This window comes from Pseudophryne corroboree, assembly GCF_028390025.1.
Source record: "Pseudophryne corroboree isolate aPseCor3 chromosome 7 unlocalized genomic scaffold, aPseCor3.hap2 SUPER_7_unloc_2, whole genome shotgun sequence".
Lineage (NCBI taxonomy): Eukaryota > Metazoa > Chordata > Amphibia > Anura > Myobatrachidae > Pseudophryne > Pseudophryne corroboree.
In genome coordinates this window covers 1,308,266-1,326,207 of record NW_026967611.1, presented here as the reverse complement: position 1 = coordinate 1,326,207, position 17,942 = coordinate 1,308,266, and the positions used below count along the sequence as shown (strand labels likewise).

General features: G+C 35.3%; 3 non-coding genes across 3 annotated transcripts; all 3 read right to left on the bottom strand.

Annotated features, from left to right (window-relative positions):
• Positions 1-1,328: 1,328 nt before the first annotated feature.
• On the bottom strand, positions 1,329-1,402 carry TRNAS-ACU (transfer RNA serine (anticodon ACU)). The gene has a single exon. It is a non-coding gene; the product is annotated as a tRNA-Ser (tRNA).
• An 11,753-nt stretch (positions 1,403-13,155) lies between these two features.
• Positions 13,156-13,229, bottom strand: TRNAS-ACU (transfer RNA serine (anticodon ACU)). Its single transcript has one exon. It is a non-coding gene; the product is annotated as a tRNA-Ser (tRNA).
• A 2,265-nt stretch (positions 13,230-15,494) lies between these two features.
• Positions 15,495-15,568, bottom strand: TRNAS-ACU (transfer RNA serine (anticodon ACU)). Its single transcript has one exon. It is a non-coding gene; the product is annotated as a tRNA-Ser (tRNA).
• Positions 15,569-17,942: the final 2,374 nt, after the last annotated feature.

Below are 17,942 nucleotides of genomic sequence, written 5' to 3'. Positions count from 1 at the left end.
TGTAAGCACGGAGTGGATTGCTGGATGGAACCAGCCAAATAATAAATGAAGCTTGAGAGCGATGAAATATGATTGATATATGGCGTTTGAGAGCGGTGAAATTATAGTGCCGGTGGTGAGTGGTAATCTGCGGAAATGATACCGGCACTTTAAGAAGAGCTGATCTCTGCTGGAAGCTAGGCTGGAAGCAGGTAAATCTGTAACTGGAAACAGATGAGTCCCAGAGGACTGGAGAGTCAGGCTGCACCGCAGGTGGTAGACTAGAGCGGGTCTCTTTAGTGGAGGTTTGGAGATGGTAACTGGAACCTGGAAAACAACCACGGGAGAGAGACAAACTGGAACTAGGTTTGACAACCAAATCACTGACGCCTTCCTTGCTCAGGCACAGAATACTTATACCTGCAGCAAGGAAGGGATTGGCTAGGCAATTATGCAGATTACAATGGAAACAGCGGATTGGTGGAAATGAACAGGTGACAGAATCCAACATGGCTGCGCCCATGCAGACACTTGGAGGGAAGATTGGTTTGATAATCCATGTGGGAACTTTAACAGCAATGGCGGCGCCGGCCACAGTAAACAGGAGACGCCAGACTGATGAGTGCACATTTGAACCACGCGGGCAACAGCGGAGGCCGCGGCTGACATAAGCGCCACTCTGACATCCTGCATGCAGAAACTCAGGGACGGCGGCGGAGGCCGCGGGAGATGCCATTCAAGATGTAACATGGCGCCGCTGTGACAGCGTCTCAGAGTGACAGGAGAGGAGGCAGGAATGGGGACATCAGAATAACAGATGGGATCCGGTCCTGGAGCGCTGAGCCAGCCTTAGGAGGCATCTGAAAGGTAAGTTATGGCGTCCAGATACCCGGATCGTGACAGTATACACTAGAGGTCTTTCCGAACCCCCTAATCCTAACATTGTAATTTGCTTTAGGGCGCACCTCCAATTAGTCTAGTGTTTCTTGCTGCCTTTCCAATGAAGCAAGTTTAATTTAGTAATAGGTGAAAAACCATCCCTACAAAGGTGTTAATCAGAGACTTGGCTTTGTGGACACTTTTCAGAGAACAAATTTGTTAGCATAAAAATAAAGCCAGAAAATGAAGAGCTGTTTAATCACTCAATTGGATTTTTTTTTGCCGGCATATTTCTTTTTCTCTGCAACCCACTGCTAAATTGTGCTTCCTAGCTGTTTTTATTAAATCACTGTATCAAATCTAACTCTGATTACATCAGAAAAGGCCAGGTACCCTACACCATAACAGGGGGTTTGAAATTTTGACTTGTCTACTTAAAGATCACCAAAATCTGATAACAAGGTCAATTACGTCCCTGGGTGGGATTGAACCACCAACCTTTTGGTTAGTAGCCGGACACACTAACCGATTGCGCCACAGAGACACTTCGTAAAAAGTACATACTGACAAAGGCTAATAAGCATACATCTAGAACGTTTCCTAGAAAAACTTTAAAAAGTCAATAATCTGGAGAGTTTTTGTAAAATGTTTCTTCCATCAACCAACGAAGAAACACATTGGTACTTTCCCATGATGAGTGAGTGCTTCAGGATCTCTTGCACTTACATGTGCAGCAGAGTACTGCAATAGAAGCATGCTGGGCCCATAACCCAGAGGTAGGCAGATTGAAACTATCCTTTGCTATATGCATTTTTTTTGTTAATCTAAGTAATCAAAACTGGGATTGATATTGTTGCTCTTTTATTTTTACTTGAAGTACAATAACTTTTACCATTTTAATTTGTTTGAATAGTATATTGACAGTATAGTTTTCTTTAAAAAATCCACTTAATTTTCTTTACCCTATTATTAAAAGGGTAATTGACAAAAACAAACTACATTGTCACCAGAAGAGCAATACAAAATGTACAAGTGATATATTAAAATCATCTTTCCAGCTTGAATTTCAATGATGCATTGGGGCAACGATTTTGTGAGAAACATCTTCACCCTTAAATAAAGATTTTCTTAATTCCTTACCTGTGTGTTAATTAGATATCACCTTGTTTTCACATTAAACAGACTTCCACATGAGAAAGCAGCAAGGATGCAGTGGCGTTAATGTTTCCTGGTGTCAACCTGTATTATTTCAGTAGACATTGAAATGAGGATGCATCTTGCTGCCTTTCCAATGAAGCAAGTTTAATTTAGTAATAGGTGAAAAACCATCCTTACAAAGGTGTTAATCAGAGACTTGGCTTTGTGGACACTTTTCAGAGAACAAATTTGTTAGCATAAAAATAAAGCCTGAAAATGAAGAGCTGTTTAATCACTCAATTGGATTTTTTTGCCAGCATATTTCTTTTTCTCTGCAACCCACTGCTAAATTGTGCTTCCTAGCTGTTTTTATAAAATCACTGAATCAAATCTAACTCTGATTACATCAGAGAAGGCCAGGTACCCTACACCATAAGAGGAGGTTTGAAATTTTGACTTGTCTACTTAAAGATCACCAAAATCTGATAACAAGGTCAATTACGTCCCTGGGTGGGATTGAACCACCAACCTTTTGGTTAATAGCCATACACACTAACTGATTGCGCCACAGAGACACTTTGCAAAAGTACATACTGACAAAGGCTAATAAGCATTCATCTAAAACGTTTCCTAGAAAAACTTTAAAAAGTCAATAATCTGGAGAGTTTTTGTAAGATGTTTCTTCCATCAACCAACGAAGAAACACATTGGTACTTTCCCATGATGAGTGAGTGCTTCAGGATCTATTGCACTTACATGTGCAGCAGAGTACAGCAATGGAAGCATGCTGGGCACATAACCCAGAGGTAGGCAGATTGAAACTATCCTCTGCTATATGCATTTTTTTTTTGTTAATTAAAGTAATCCAAAACTGGGATTGATATGTTGGCTCTTTTATTTTTACTTACAGTACAATAACTTTTACCATTTTAATTTGTTTTAATAGTATATTAAAAGTATTGTTTTCTTTCAAAAATCCACTTAATTTTCTTTACCCTATTATTAAAATGGTAATTGACAAAAACAAACTACATTGTCACCAGAAGAGCAATACAAAATGTACAAGTGATATATTAAAATCATCTTTCCAGCTTGAATTTCAATGATGCATTGGGGCAACGATTTTGTGAGAAACATTTTCACCCTTAAATAAAGATTTTCTTAATTCCTTACCTGTGTGCTAATTAGATATCACCTTGTTTTCACATTAAACAGACTTCCACATGAGAAAGCAGCAAGGATGCAGTGGCGTTAATGTTTCCTGGTGTCAACCTGTATTATTTCAGTAGACATTGAAATGAGGATGCATCTTGCTGCCTTTCCAATGAAGCAAGTTTAATTTAGTAATAGGTTAAAAACCATCTTTACAAAGGTGTTAATCAGAGACTTGGCTTTGTGGACACTTTTCAGAGAACAAATTTGTTAGCATAAAAATAAAGCCAGAAAATTAAGAGCTGTTTAATCACTCAATTGGATTTTTTTTGCCAGCATATTTCTTTTTCTCTGCAACCCACTGCTAAATTGTGCTTCCTAGCTGTTTTTATAAAATCACTGAATCAAATCTAACTCTGATTACATCAGAGAAGGCCAGGTACCCTACACCATAACAGGGGGTTTGAAATTTTGACTTGTCTACTTAAAGATCACCAAAATCTGATAACAAGGTCAATTACGTCCCTGGTTGGGATTGAACCACCAACCTGTTGGTTAGTAGCCAGACACACTAACCGATTGCGCCACAGAGACACTTTGCAAAAAGAACATACTGACAAAGTCTAATAAGCATACATCTAGAACGTTTCCTAGAAAAACTTTAAAAAGTCAATAATCTGGAGAGTTTTTGTAAAATGTTTCTTCCATCAACCAACGAAGAAACACATTGGTACTTTCTCATGATGAGTGAGTGCTTCAGGATCTCTTGCACTTACATGTGCAGCAGAGTACTGCAATAGAAGCATGCTGGGCCCATAACCCAGAGGTAGGCAGATTGAAACTATCCTTTGCTATATGCATTTTTTTTGTTAATCTAAGTAATCAAAACTGGGATTGATATTTTTGCTCTTTTATTTTTACTTGAAGTACAATAACTTTTACCATTTTAATTTGTTTGAATAGTATATTGACAGTATAGTTTTCTTTAAAAAATCCACTTAATTTTCTTTACCCTATTATTAAAAGGGTAATTGACAAAAACAAACTACATTGTCACCAGAAGAGCAATACAAAATGTACAAGTGATATATTAAAATCATCTTTCCAGCTTGAATTTCAATGATGCATTGGGGCAACGATTTTGTGAGAAACATCTTCACCCTTAAATAAAGATTTTCTTAATTCCTTACCTGTGTGCCAATTAGATATCACCTTGTTTTCACATTAAACAGACTTCCACATGAGAAAGCAGCAAGGATGCAGTGGCGTTAATGTTTCCTGGTGTCAACCTGTATTATTTCAGTAGACATTGAAATGAGGATGCATCTTGCTGCCTTTCCAATGAAGCAAGTTTAATTTAGTAATAGGTGAAAAACCATCCCTACAAAGGTGTTAATCAGAGACTTGGCTTTGTGGACACTTTTCAGAGAACAAATTTGTTAGCATAAAAATAAAGCCAGAAAATTAAGAGCTGTTTAATCACTCAATTGGATTTTTTTTGCCAGCATATTTCTTTTTCTCTGCAACCCACTGCTAAATTGTGCTTCCTAGCTGTTTTTATAAAATCACTGAATCAAATCTAACTCTGATTACATCAGAGAAGGCCAGGTACCCTACACCAGAACAGGGGGTTTGAAATTTTGACTTGTCTACTTAAAGATCACCAAAATCTGATAACAAGGTCAATTACGTCCCTGGGTGGGATTGAACCATCAACCTTTTGGTTAATAACCTTGCACACTAACTGATTGCGCCACAGAGACACTTTGCAAAAGTCCATACTGACAAAGGCTAATAAGCATTCATCTAAAACTTTTCCTAGAAAAACTTTAAAAAGTCAATAATCTGGAGAGTTTTTGTAAGATGTTTCTTCCATCAACCAACGAAGAAACACATTGGTACTTTCCCATGATGAGTGAGTGCTTCAGGATCTCTTGCACTTACATGTGCAGCAGAGTACTGCAATGGAAGCATGCTGGGCCCATAACCCAGCGGTAGGCAGATTGAAACTATCCTCTGCTATATGCATTTTTTTTTGTTAATTAAAGTAATCCAAAACTGGGATTGATATTTTGGCTCTTTTATTTTTACTTACAGTACAATAACTTTTACCATTTTAATTTGTTTTAATAGTATATTGACAGCATTGTTTTCTTTCAAAAATCCATTTAATTTTCTTTACCCTATTATTAAAATGGTAATTGACAAAAACAAACTACATTGTCACCAGAAGAGCAATACAAAATGTACAAGTGATATATTAAAATCATCTTTCCAGCTTGAATTTCAATGATGCATTGGGGCAACGATTTTGTGAGAAACATCTTCACCCTTAAATAAAGATTTTCTTAATTCCTTACCTGTGTGCTAATTAGATATCACCTTGTTTTCACATTAAACAGACTTCCACATGAGAAAGCAGCAAGGATGCAGTGGCGTTAATGTTTCCTGGTGTCAACCTGTATTATTTCAGTAGACATTGAAATGAGGATGCATCTTGCTGCCTTTCCAATGAAGCAAGTTTAATTTAGTAATAGGTGAAAAACCATCCCTATAAAGGTGTTAATCAGAGACTTGGCTTTGTGGACACTTTTCAGAGAACAAATTTGTTAGCATAAAAATAAAGCCAGAAAATGAAGAGCTGTTTAATCACTCAATTGGATTTTTTTTTTGCCAGCATATTTCTTTTTCTCTGCAACCCACTGCTAAATTGTGCTTCCTAGCTGTTTTTATAAAATCAATGAATCAAATCTAACTCTGATTACATCAGAGAAGGCCAGGTGCCCTACACCAGAACAGGTGGTTTGAAATTTTGACTTGTCTACTTAAAGATCACCAAAATCTGATAACAAGGTCAATTACGTCCCTGGTTGGGATTGAACCACCAACCTTTTGGTTTATAGCCGTACACACTAACTGATTGCGCCACAGAGACACTTTGCAAAAGTACATACTGACAAAGGCTAATAAGCATTCATCTAAAACGTTTCCTAGAAAAACTTTAAAAAGTCAATAATCTGGAGAGTTTTTGTAAGATGTTTCTTCCATCCACCAACGAAGAAACACATTGGTACTTTCCCATGATGAGTGAGTGCTTCAGGATCTCTTGCACTTACATGTGCAGCAGAGTACTGCAATGGAAGCATGCTGGGCCCATAACCCAGAGGTAGGCAGATTAAAACTATCCTCTGCTATATGCATTTTTTTTGTTAATTAAAGTAATCCAAAACTGGGATTGATATTTTTGCTCTTTTATTTTTCATTAAAGTACAATAACTTTTACCATTTTAATTTGTTTTAATAGTATATTGAAAGTATTGTTTTCTTTTAAAAATCCACTTAATTTTCTTTACCCTATTATTAAAATGGTAATTGACAAAAACAAACTACATTGTCACCAGAAGAGCAATACAAAATGTACAAGTGATATATTAAAATCATCTTTCCAGCTTGAATTTCAATGATGCATTGGGGCAACGATTTTGTGAGAAACATTTTCACCCTTAAATAAAGATTTTCTTAATTCCTTACCTGTGTGCTAATTAGATATCACCTTGTTTTCACATTAAACAGACTTCCACATGAGAAAGCAGCAAGGATGCAGTGGCGTTAATGTTTCCTGGTGTCAACCTGTATTATTTCAGTAGACATTGAAATGAGGATGCATCTTGCTGCCTTTCCAATGAAGCAAGTTTAATTTAGTAATAGGTGAAAAACCATCCTTACAAAGGTGTTAATCAGAGACTTGGCTTTGTGGACACTTTTCAGAGAACAAATTTGTTAGCATAAAAATAAAGCCAGAAAATGAAGAGCTGTTTAATCACTCAATTGGATTTTTTTGCCAGCATATTTCTTTTTCTCTGCAACCCACTGCTAGCTGTTTTTATAAAATCACTGAATCAAATCTAACTCTGATTACATCAGAGAAGGCCAGGTACCCTACACCATAAGAGTGGGTTTGAAATTTTGACTTGTCTACTTAAAGATCACCAAAATCTGATAACAAGGTCAATTACGTCCCTGGGTGGGATTGAACCACCAACCTTTTGGTTAATAGCCATACACACTAACTGATTGCGCCACAGAGACACTTTGCAAAAGTACATACTGACAAAGGCTAATAAGCATTCATCTAAAACGTTTCCTAGAAAAACTTTAAAAAGTCAATAATCTGGAGAGTTTTTGTAAGATGTTTCTTCCATCAACCAACGAAGAAACACATTGGTACTTTCCCATGATGAGTGAGTGCTTCAGGATCTATTGCACTTACATGTGCAGCAGAGTACAGCAATGGAAGCATGCTGGGCACATAACCCAGAGGTAGGCAGATTGAAACTATCCTCTGCTATATGCATTTTTTTTTTGTTAATTAAAGTAATCCAAAACTGGGATTGATATTTTGGCTCTTTTATTTTTACTTACAGTACAATAACTTTTACCATTTTAATTTATTTTAATAGTATATTGACAGTATTGTTTTCTTTCAAAAATCCATTTAATTTTCTTTACCCTATTATTAAAATGGTAATTGACAAAAACAAACTACATTGTCACCAGAAGAGCAATACAAAATGTACAAGTGATATATTAAAATCATCTTTCCAGCTTGAATTTCAATGATGCATTGGGGCAACGATTTTGTGAGAAACATCTTCACCCTTAAATAAAGATTTTCTTAATTCCTTACCTGTGTGCTAATTAGATATCACCTTGTTTTCACATTAAACAGACTTCCACATGAGAAAGCAGCAAGGATACAGTGGCGTTAATGTTTCCTGGTGTCAACCTGTATTATTTCAGTAGACATTGAAATGAGGATGCATCTTGCTGCCTTTCCAATGAAGCAAGTTTAATTTAGTAATAGGTGAAAAACCATCCCTACAAAGGTGTTAATCAGAGACTTGGCTTTGTGGACACTTTTCAAAGAACAAATTTGTTAGCATAAAAATAAAGCCAGAAAATGAAGAGCTGTTTAATCACTCAATTGGATTTTTTTTGCAAGCATATTTCTTTTTCTCTGCAACCCACTGCTAAATTGTGCTTCCTAGCTGTTTTTATAAAATCACTGAATCAAATCTAACTCTGATTACATCAGAGAAGGCCAGGTACCCTACACCATAAGAGGGGGTTTGAAATTTTGACTTGTCTACTTAAAGATCACCAAAATCTGATAACAAGGTCAATTACGTCCCTGGTTGGGATTGAACCACCAACCTTTTGGTTAGTAGCCAGACACACTAACCGATTGCGCCACAGAGACACTTTGCAAAAAGTACATACTGACAAAGTCTAATAAGCATACATCTAGAACGTTTCCTAGAAAAACTTTAAAAAGTCAATAATCTGGAGAGTTTTTGTAAGATGTTTCTTCCATCAACCAATGAAGAAACACATTGGTACTTTCCCATGATGAGTGAGTGCTTCAGGATCTCTTGCACTTACATGTGCAGCAGAGTACTGCAATGGAAGCATGCTGGGCCCATTACCCAGAGGTAGGCAGATTGAAACTATCCTCTGCTATATGCATTTTTTTTTTAATTAAAGTAATCAAAACTGGGATTGATATTTTTGCTCTTTTATTTTTACTTAAAGTACAATAACTTTTACCATTTTAATTTGTTTTAATAGTATATTGACAGTATAGTTTTCTTTAAAAAATCCACTTAATTTTCTTTACCCTATTATTAAAAGGGTAATTGACAAAAACAAACTACATTGTCACCAGAAGAGCAATACAAAATGTACAAGTGATCTTTCCAGCTTGAATTTCAATGATGCATTGGGGCAACGATTTTGTGAGAAACATCTTCACCCTTAAATAAAGATTTTCTTAATTCCTTACCTGTGTGCTAATTAGATATCACCTTGTTTTCACATTAAACAGACTTCTACATGAGAAAGCAGCAAGGATGCAGTGGCGTTAATGTTTCCTGGTGTCAACCTGTATTATTTCAGTAGACATTGAAATGAGGATGCATCTTGCTGCCTTTCCAATGAAGCAAGTTTAATTTAGTTATAGGTGAAAAACCATCCCTACAAAGGTGTTAATCAGAGACTTGGCTTTGTGGACACTTTTTAGAGAACAAATTTGTTAGCATAAAAATAAAGGCAGAAAATGAAGAGCTGTTTAATCACTCAATTGGATTTTTCTGCCAGCATATTTTTTTTCTCTGCAACCCATTGCTAAATTGTGCTTCCTAGCTGTTTTTTATAAAATCACTGAATCAAATCTAACTCTGATTACATCAGAGAAGGCCAGGTACCCTACACCATAAGAGGGGGTTTGAAATTTTGACTTGTCTACTTAAATATCACCAAAACCTGATCACAAGGTCAATTATGTCCCTGGGTGGGATTGAACAACCAACCTTTTGGTTAGTAGCCAGACACACTAACCGATTGCGCCACAGAGACAATTTGCAAAAAGTACATACTGACAAAGGCTAATAAGCATTCATCTAGAACGTTTCCTAGAAAAACTTTAAAAAGTCAATAATCTGGAGAGTTTTTGTAAGAATTTTCTTAAATCAACCAACGAAGAAACACATTGGTACTTTCCCATGATGAGTGAGTGCTTCAGGATCTCTTGCACTTACATGTGCAGCAGAGTACTGCAATGGAAGCATGCTGGGCCCATTAACCAGAGGTAGGCAGATTGAAACTATCCTCTGCTATATGCATTTTTTTTGTTAAAGTAATCCAAAACTGGGATTGATATGTTAGCTATTTTATGTTTACTTAAAGTACAATAACTTTTACCATTTTAATTTGTTTTAATAGTATATTGACAGTATTGTTTTCTTTCAAAAATCCACTTAATTTTCTTTACCCTATTATTAAAATGGTAATTGACAAAAACAAACTACATTGTCACCAGAAGAGCAATACAAAATGTACAAGTGATATATTAAAATCATCTTTCCAGCTTGAATTTCAATGATGCATTGGGGCAACGATTTTGTGAGAAACATCTTCACCCTTAAATAAAGATTTTCTTAATTCCTTACCTGTGTGCTAATTAGATATCACCTTGTTTTCACATTAAACAGACTTCCACATGAGAAAGCAGCAAGGATGCATTGGCGTTAATGTTTCCTGGTGTCAACCTGTATTATTTCAGTAGACATTGAAATGAGGATGCATCTTGCTGCCTTTCCAATGAAGCAAGTTTAATTTAGTAATAGGTGAAAAACCATCCTTACAAAGGTGTTCATCAGAGACTTGGCTTTGTGGACACTTTTCAGAGAGCAAATTTGTTAGCATAAAAATAAAGCCAGAAAATGAAGAGCTGTTTAATAACTCAATTGGATTTTTTTGCCAGCATATTTCTTTTTCTCTGCAACCCACTGCTAAATTGTGCTTCCTAGCTGTTTTTATAAAATCACTGAATCAAATCTAACTCTGATTACATCAGAGAAGGCCAGGTACCCTACACCATAAGAGGGGATTTGAAATTTTGACTTGTCTACTTAAAGATCACCAAAATCTGATAACAAGGTCAATTACGTCAATGGGTGGGATTGAACCACCAACCTTTTGGTTTATAGCTGTACACAGTAACTGATTGCGCCACAGAGACACTTTGCAAAAGTCCATACTGACAAAGGCTAATAAGCATTCATCTAAAACGTTTCCTAGAAAAACTTTAAAAAGTCAATAATCTGGAGAGTTTTTGTAAGATGTTTCTTCCATCCTCCAACGAAGAAACACATTGGTACTTTCCCATGATGAGTGAGTGCTTCAGGATCTCTTGCACTTACATGTGCAGCAGAGTACTGCAATGGAAGCATGCTGGGCCCATAACCCAGAGGTAGGCAGATTAAAACTATCCTCTGCTATATGCATTTTTTTTGTTAATTAAAGTAATCCAAAACTGGGATTGATATTTTTGCTCTTTATTTTTCATTAAAGTACAATAACTTTTACCATTTTAATTTGTTTTAATAGTATATTGAAAGTATTGTTTTCTTTTAAAAATCCACTTAATTTTCTTTACCCTATTATTAAAATGGTAATTGACAAAAACAAACTACATTGTCACTAGAAGAGCAATACAAAATGTACAAGTGATATATTAAAATCATCTTTCCAGCTTGAATTTCAATGATGCATTGGGGGCAACGATTTTGTGAGAAACATTTTCACCCTTAAATAAAGATTTTCTTAATTCCTTACCTGTGTGCTAATTAGATATCACCTTGTTTTCACATTAAACAGACTTCTACATGAGAAAGCAGCAAGGATGCAGTAGCGTTAATGTTTCCTGGTGTCAACCTGTATTATTTCAGTAGACATTGAAATGAGGATGCATCTTGCTGCCTTTCCAATGAAGCAAGTTTAATTTAGTAATAGGTGAAAAACCATCCCTACAAAAGTGTTAATCAGAGACTTGGCTTTGCTATATGCATTTTTTTTTGTTAATTTAAGTAATCAAAACTGGGATTGATATTTTTGCTCTTTTATTTTTACTTAAAGTACAATAACTTTTACCATTTTAATTTGTTTTAATAGTATATTGACAATATAGTTTTCTTTAAAAAATCCACTTAATTTTCTTTACCCTATTATTAAAAGGGTAATTGACAAAAACAAACTACATTGTCACCAGAAGAGCAATACAAAATGTACAAGTGATCTTTCCAGCTTGAATTTCAATGATGCATTGGGGCAACGATTTTGTGAGAAACATCTTCACCCTTAAATAAAGATTTTCTTAATTCCTTACCTGTGTGCTAATTAGATATCACCTTGTTTTCACATTAAACAGACTTCTACATGAGAAAGCAGCAAGGATGCAGTGGCGTTAATGTTTCCTGGTGTCAACCTGTATTATTTCAGTAGACATTGAAATGAGGATGCATCTTGCTGCCTTTCCAATGAAGCAAGTTTAATTTAGTTATAGGTGAAAAACCATCCTTACAAAGGTGTTCATCAGAGACTTGGCTTTGTGGACACTTTTCAGAGAACAAATTTGTTAGCATAAAAATAAAGCTAGAAAATGAAGAGCTGTTTAATCACTCAATTGGATTTTTCTGCCAACATATTTTTTTTCTCTGCAACCCATTGCTAAATTGTGCTTCCTAGCTGTTTTTTATAAAATCACTGAATCAAATCTAACTCTGATTACATCAGAGAAGGCCAGGTACCCTACACCATAAGAGGGGATTTGAAATTTTGACCTTTGCTATATGCATTTTTTTTGTTAATTTAAGTAATCAAAACTGGGATTGATATTTTTGCTCTTTTATTTTTACTTAAAGTACAATAACTTTTACCATTTTAATTTGTTTTAATAGTATATTGACAATATAGTTTTCTTTAAAAAATCCACTTAATTTTCTTTACCCTATTATTAAAAGGGTAATTGACAAAAACAAACTACATTGTCACCAGAAGAGCAATACAAAATGTACAAGTGATCTTTCCAGCTTGAATTTCAATGATGCATTGGGGCAACGATTTTGTGAGAAACATCTTCACCCTTAAATAAAGATTTTCTTAATTCCTTACCTGTGTGCTAATTAGATATCACCTTGTTTTCACATTAAACAGACTTCTACATGAGAAAGCAGCAAGGATGCAGTGGCGTTAATGTTTCCTGGTGTCAACCTGTATTATTTCAGTAGACATTGAAATGAGGATGCATCTTGCTGCCTTTCCAATGAAGCAAGTTTAATTTAGTTATAGGTGAAAAACCATCCCTACAAAGGTGTTAATCAGAGACTTGGCTTTGTGGACACTTTTTAGAGAACAAATTTGTTAGCATAAAAATAAAGGCAGAAAATGAAGAGCTGTTTAATCACTCAATTGGATTTTTCTGCCAGCATATTTTTTTTCTCTGCAACCCATTGCTAAATTGTGCTTCCTAGCTGTTTTTTATAAAATCACTGAATCAAATCTAACTCTGATTACATCAGAGAAGGCCAGGTACCCTACACCATAAGAGGGGGTTTGAAATTTTGACTTGTCTACTTAAATATCACCAAAACCTGATCACAAGGTCAATTATGTCCCTGGGTGGGATTGAACCACCAACCTTTTGGTTAGTAGCCAGACACACTAACCGATTGCGCCACAGAGACAATTTGCAAAAAGTACATACTGACAAAGGCTAATAAGCATTCATATAGAACGTTTCCTAGAAAAACTTTAAAAAGTCAATAATCTGGAGAGTTTTTGTAAGAATTTTCTTAAATCAACCAACGAAGAAACACATTGGTACTTTCCCATGATGAGTGAGTGCTTCAGGATCTCTTGCACTTACATGTGCAGCAGAGTACTGCAATGGAAGCATGCTGGGCCCATTAACCAGAGGTAGGCAGATTGAAACTATCCTCTGCTATATGCATTTTTTTTGTTAATTAAAGTAATCCAAAACTGGGATTGATATGTTAGCTATTTTATGTTTACTTAAAGTACAATAACTTTTACCATTTTAATTTGTTTTAATAGTATATTGACAGTATTGTTTTCTTTCAAAAATCCACTTACTTTTCTTTACCCTATTATTAAAATGGTAATTGACAAAAACAAACTACATTGTCACCAGAAGAGCAATACAAAATGTACAAGTGATATATTAAAATCATCTTTCCAGCTTGAATTTCAATGATGCATTGGGGCAACGATTTTGTGAGAAACATCTTCACCCTTAAATAAAGATTTTCTTAATTCCTTACCTGTGTGCTAATTAGATATCACCTTGTTTTCACATTAAACAGACTTCCACATGAGAAAGCAGCAAGGATGCATTGGTGTTAATGTTTCCTGGTGTCAACCTGTATTATTTCAGTAGACATTGAAATGAGGATGCATCTTGCTGCCTTTCCAATGAAGCAAGTTTAATTTAGTAATAGGTGAAAAACCATCGTTACAAAGGTGTTCATCAGAGACTTGGCTTTGTGGACACTTTTCAGAGAACAAATTTGTTAGCATAAAAATAAAGCCAGAAAATGAAGAGCTGTTTAATCACTCAATTGGATTTTTTTGCCAGCATATTTCTTTTTCTCTGCAACCCACTGCTAAATTGTGCTTCCTAGCTGTTTTTATAAAATCACTGAATCAAATCTAACTCTGATTACATCAGAGAAGGCCAGGTACCCTACACCATAAGAGGGGATTTGAAATTTTGACTTGTCTACTTAAAGATCACCAAAATCTGATAACAAGGTCAATTACGTCAATGGGTGGGATTGTACCACCAACCTTTTGGTTTATAGCCGTACACACTAACTGATTGCGCCACAGAGACACTTTGCAAAAGTCCATACTGACAAAGGCTAATAAGCATTCATCTAAAACGTTTCCTAGAAAAACTTTAAAAAGTCAATAATCTGGAGAGTTTTTGTAAGATGTTTCTTCCATCCACCAATGAAGAAACACATTGGTACTTTCCCATGATGAGTGAGTGCTTCAGGATCTCTTGCACTTACATGTGCAGCAGAGTACTGCAATGGAAGCATGCTGGGCCCATAACCCAGAGGTAGGCAGATTAAAACTTTCCTCTGCTATATGCATTTTTTTTTGTTAATTAAAGTAATCCAAAACTAGGATTGATATTTTTACTCTTTATTTTTCATTAAAGTACAATAACTTTTACCATTTTAATTTGTTTTAATAGTATATTGAAAGTATTGTTTTCTTTTAAAAATCCACTTAATTTTCTTTACCCTATTATTAAAATGGTAATTGACAAAAACAAACTACATTATCACCAGAAGAGCAATACAAAATGTACAAGTGATATATTAAAATCATCTTTCCAGCTTGAATTTCAATGATGCATTGGGGGCAACGATTTTGTGAGAAACATTTTCACCCTTAAATAAAGATTTTCTTAATTCCTGACCTGTGTGCTAATTAGATATCACCTTGTTTTCACATTAAACAGACTTCTACATGAGAAAGCAGCAAGGATGCAGTGGCGTTAATGTTTCCTGGTGTCAACCTGTATTATTTCAGTAGACATTGAAATGAGGATGCATCTTGCTGCCTTTCCAATGAAGCAAGTTTAATTTAGTAATAGGTGAAAAACCATCCCTACAAAGGTGTTAATCAGAGACTTGGCTTTGTGGACACTTTTCAGAGAACAAATTTGTTAGCATAAAAATAAAGCCAGAAAATGAAGAGCTGTTTAATCACTCAATTGGATTTTTTTTGCCAGCATATTTCTTTTTCTCTGCAACCCACTGCTAAATTGTGCTTCCTAGCTGTTTTTATAAAATCAATGAATCAAATCTAACTCTGATTACATCAGAGAAGGCCAGGTACCCTACACCATAACAGGGGGTTTGAAATTTTGACTTGTCTACTTAAAGATCACCAAAATCTGATAACAAGGTCAATTACGTCCCTGGGTGGGATTGAACCACCAACCTTTTGGTTAGTAGCCGGACACACTAACCGATTGCGCCACAGAGACACTTTGCAAAAAAGTACATACTGACAAAGGCTAATAAGCATACATCTAGAACGTTTCCTAGAAAAACTTTAAAAAGTCAATAATCTGGAGAGTTTTTGTAAGATGTTTCTTCCATTAACCAACGAAGAAACACATTGGTACTTTCCCATGATGAGTGAGTGCTTCAGGATCTCTTGCACTTACATGTGCAGCAGAGTACTGCAATGGAAGCATGCTGGGCCCATAACCCAGAGGTAGGCAGATTGAAACTATCCTTTGCTATATGCATTTTTTTTTGTTAATTTAAGTAATCAAAACTGGGATTGATATTTTTGCTCTTTTATTTTTACTTAAAGTACAATAACTTTTACCATTTTAATTTGTTTTAATAGTATATTGACAATATAGTTTTCTTTAAAAAATCCACTTAATTTTCTTTACCCTATTATTAAAAGGGTAATTGACAAAAACAAACTACATTGTCACCAGAAGAGCAATACAAAATGTACAAGTGATCTTTCCAGCTTGAATTTCAATGATGCATTGGGGCAACGATTTTGTGAGAAACATCTTCACCCTTAAATAAAGATTTTCTTAATTCCTTACCTGTGTGCTAATTAGATATCACCTTGTTTTCACATTAAACAGACTTCTACATGAGAAAGCAGCAAGGATGCAGTGGCGTTAATGTTTCCTGGTGTCAACCTGTATTATTTCAGTAGACATTGAAATGAGGATGCATCTTGCTGCCTTTCCAATGAAGCAAGTTTAATTTAGTTATAGGTGAAAAACCATCCCTACAAAGGTGTTAATCAGAGACTTGGCTTTGTGGACACTTTTTAGAGAACAAATTTGTTAGCATAAAAATAAAGGCAGAAAATGAAGAGCTGTTTAATCACTCAATTGGATTTTTCTGCCAGCATATTTTTTTTCTCTGCAACCCATTGCTAAATTGTGCTTCCTAGCTGTTTTTTATAAAATCACTGAATCAAATCTAACTCTGATTACATCAGAGAAGGCCAGGTACCCTACACCATAAGAGGGGGTTTGAAATTTTGACTTGTCTACTTAAATATCACCAAAACCTGATCACAAGGTCAATTATGTCCCTGGGTGGGATTGAACCACCAACATTTTGGTTAGTAGCCAGACACACTAACCGATTGCGCCACAGAAACAATTTGCAAAAAGTACATACTGACAAAGGCTAATAAGCATTCATCTAGAACGTTTCCTAGAAAAACTTTAAAAAGTCAATAATCTGGAGAGTTTTTGTAAGAATTTTCTTAAATCAACCAACGAAGAAACACATTGGTACTTTCCCATGATGAGTGAGTGCTTCAGGATCTCTTGCACTTACATGTGCAGCAGAGTACTGCAATGGAAGCATGCTGGGCCCATTAACCAGAGGTAGGCAGATTGAAACTATCCTCTGCTATATGCATTTTTTTTTTGTTAATTAAAGTAATCCAAAACTGGGATTGATATGTTAGCTATTTTATGTTTACTTAAAGTACAATAACTTTTACCATTTTAATTTGTTTTAATAGTATATTGACAGTATTGTTTTCTTTCAAAAATCCACTTAATTTTCTTTACCCTATTATTAAAATGGTAATTGACAAAAACAAACTACATTGTCACCAGAAGAACAATACAAAATGTACAAGTTATATATTAAAATCATCTTTCCAGCTTGAATTTCAATGATGCATTGGGGCAACGATTTTGTGAGAAACATCTTCACCCTTAAATAAAGATTTTCTTAATTCCTTACCTGTGTGCTAATTAGATATCACCTTGTTTTCACATTAAACAGACTTCCACATGAGAAAGCAGCAAGGATGCATTGGCGTTAATGTTTCCTGGTGTCAACCTGTATTATTTCAGTAGACATTGAAATGAGGATGCATCTTGCTGCCTTTCCAATGAAGCAAGTTTAATTTAGTAATAGGTGAAAAACCATCCTTACAAAGGTGTTCATCAGAGACTTGGCTTTGTGGACACTTTTCAGAGAACAAATTTGTTAGCATAAAAATAAAGCCAGAAAATGAAGAGCTGTTTAATCACTCAATTGGATTTTTTTGCCAGCATATTTCTTTTTCTCTGCAACCCACTGCTAAATTGTGCTTCCTAGCTGTTTTTATAAAATCACTGAATCAAATCTAACTCTGATTACATCAGAGAAGGCCAGGTACCCTACACCATAAGAGGGGATTTGAAATTTTGACTTGTCTACTTAAAGATCACCAAAATCTGATAACAAGGTCAATTACGTCAATGGGTGGGATTGAACCACCAACATTTTGGTTAATAGCCGTACACACTAACTGATTGCGCCACAGAGACACTTTGCAAAAGTCCATACTGACAAAGGCTAATAAGCATTCATCTA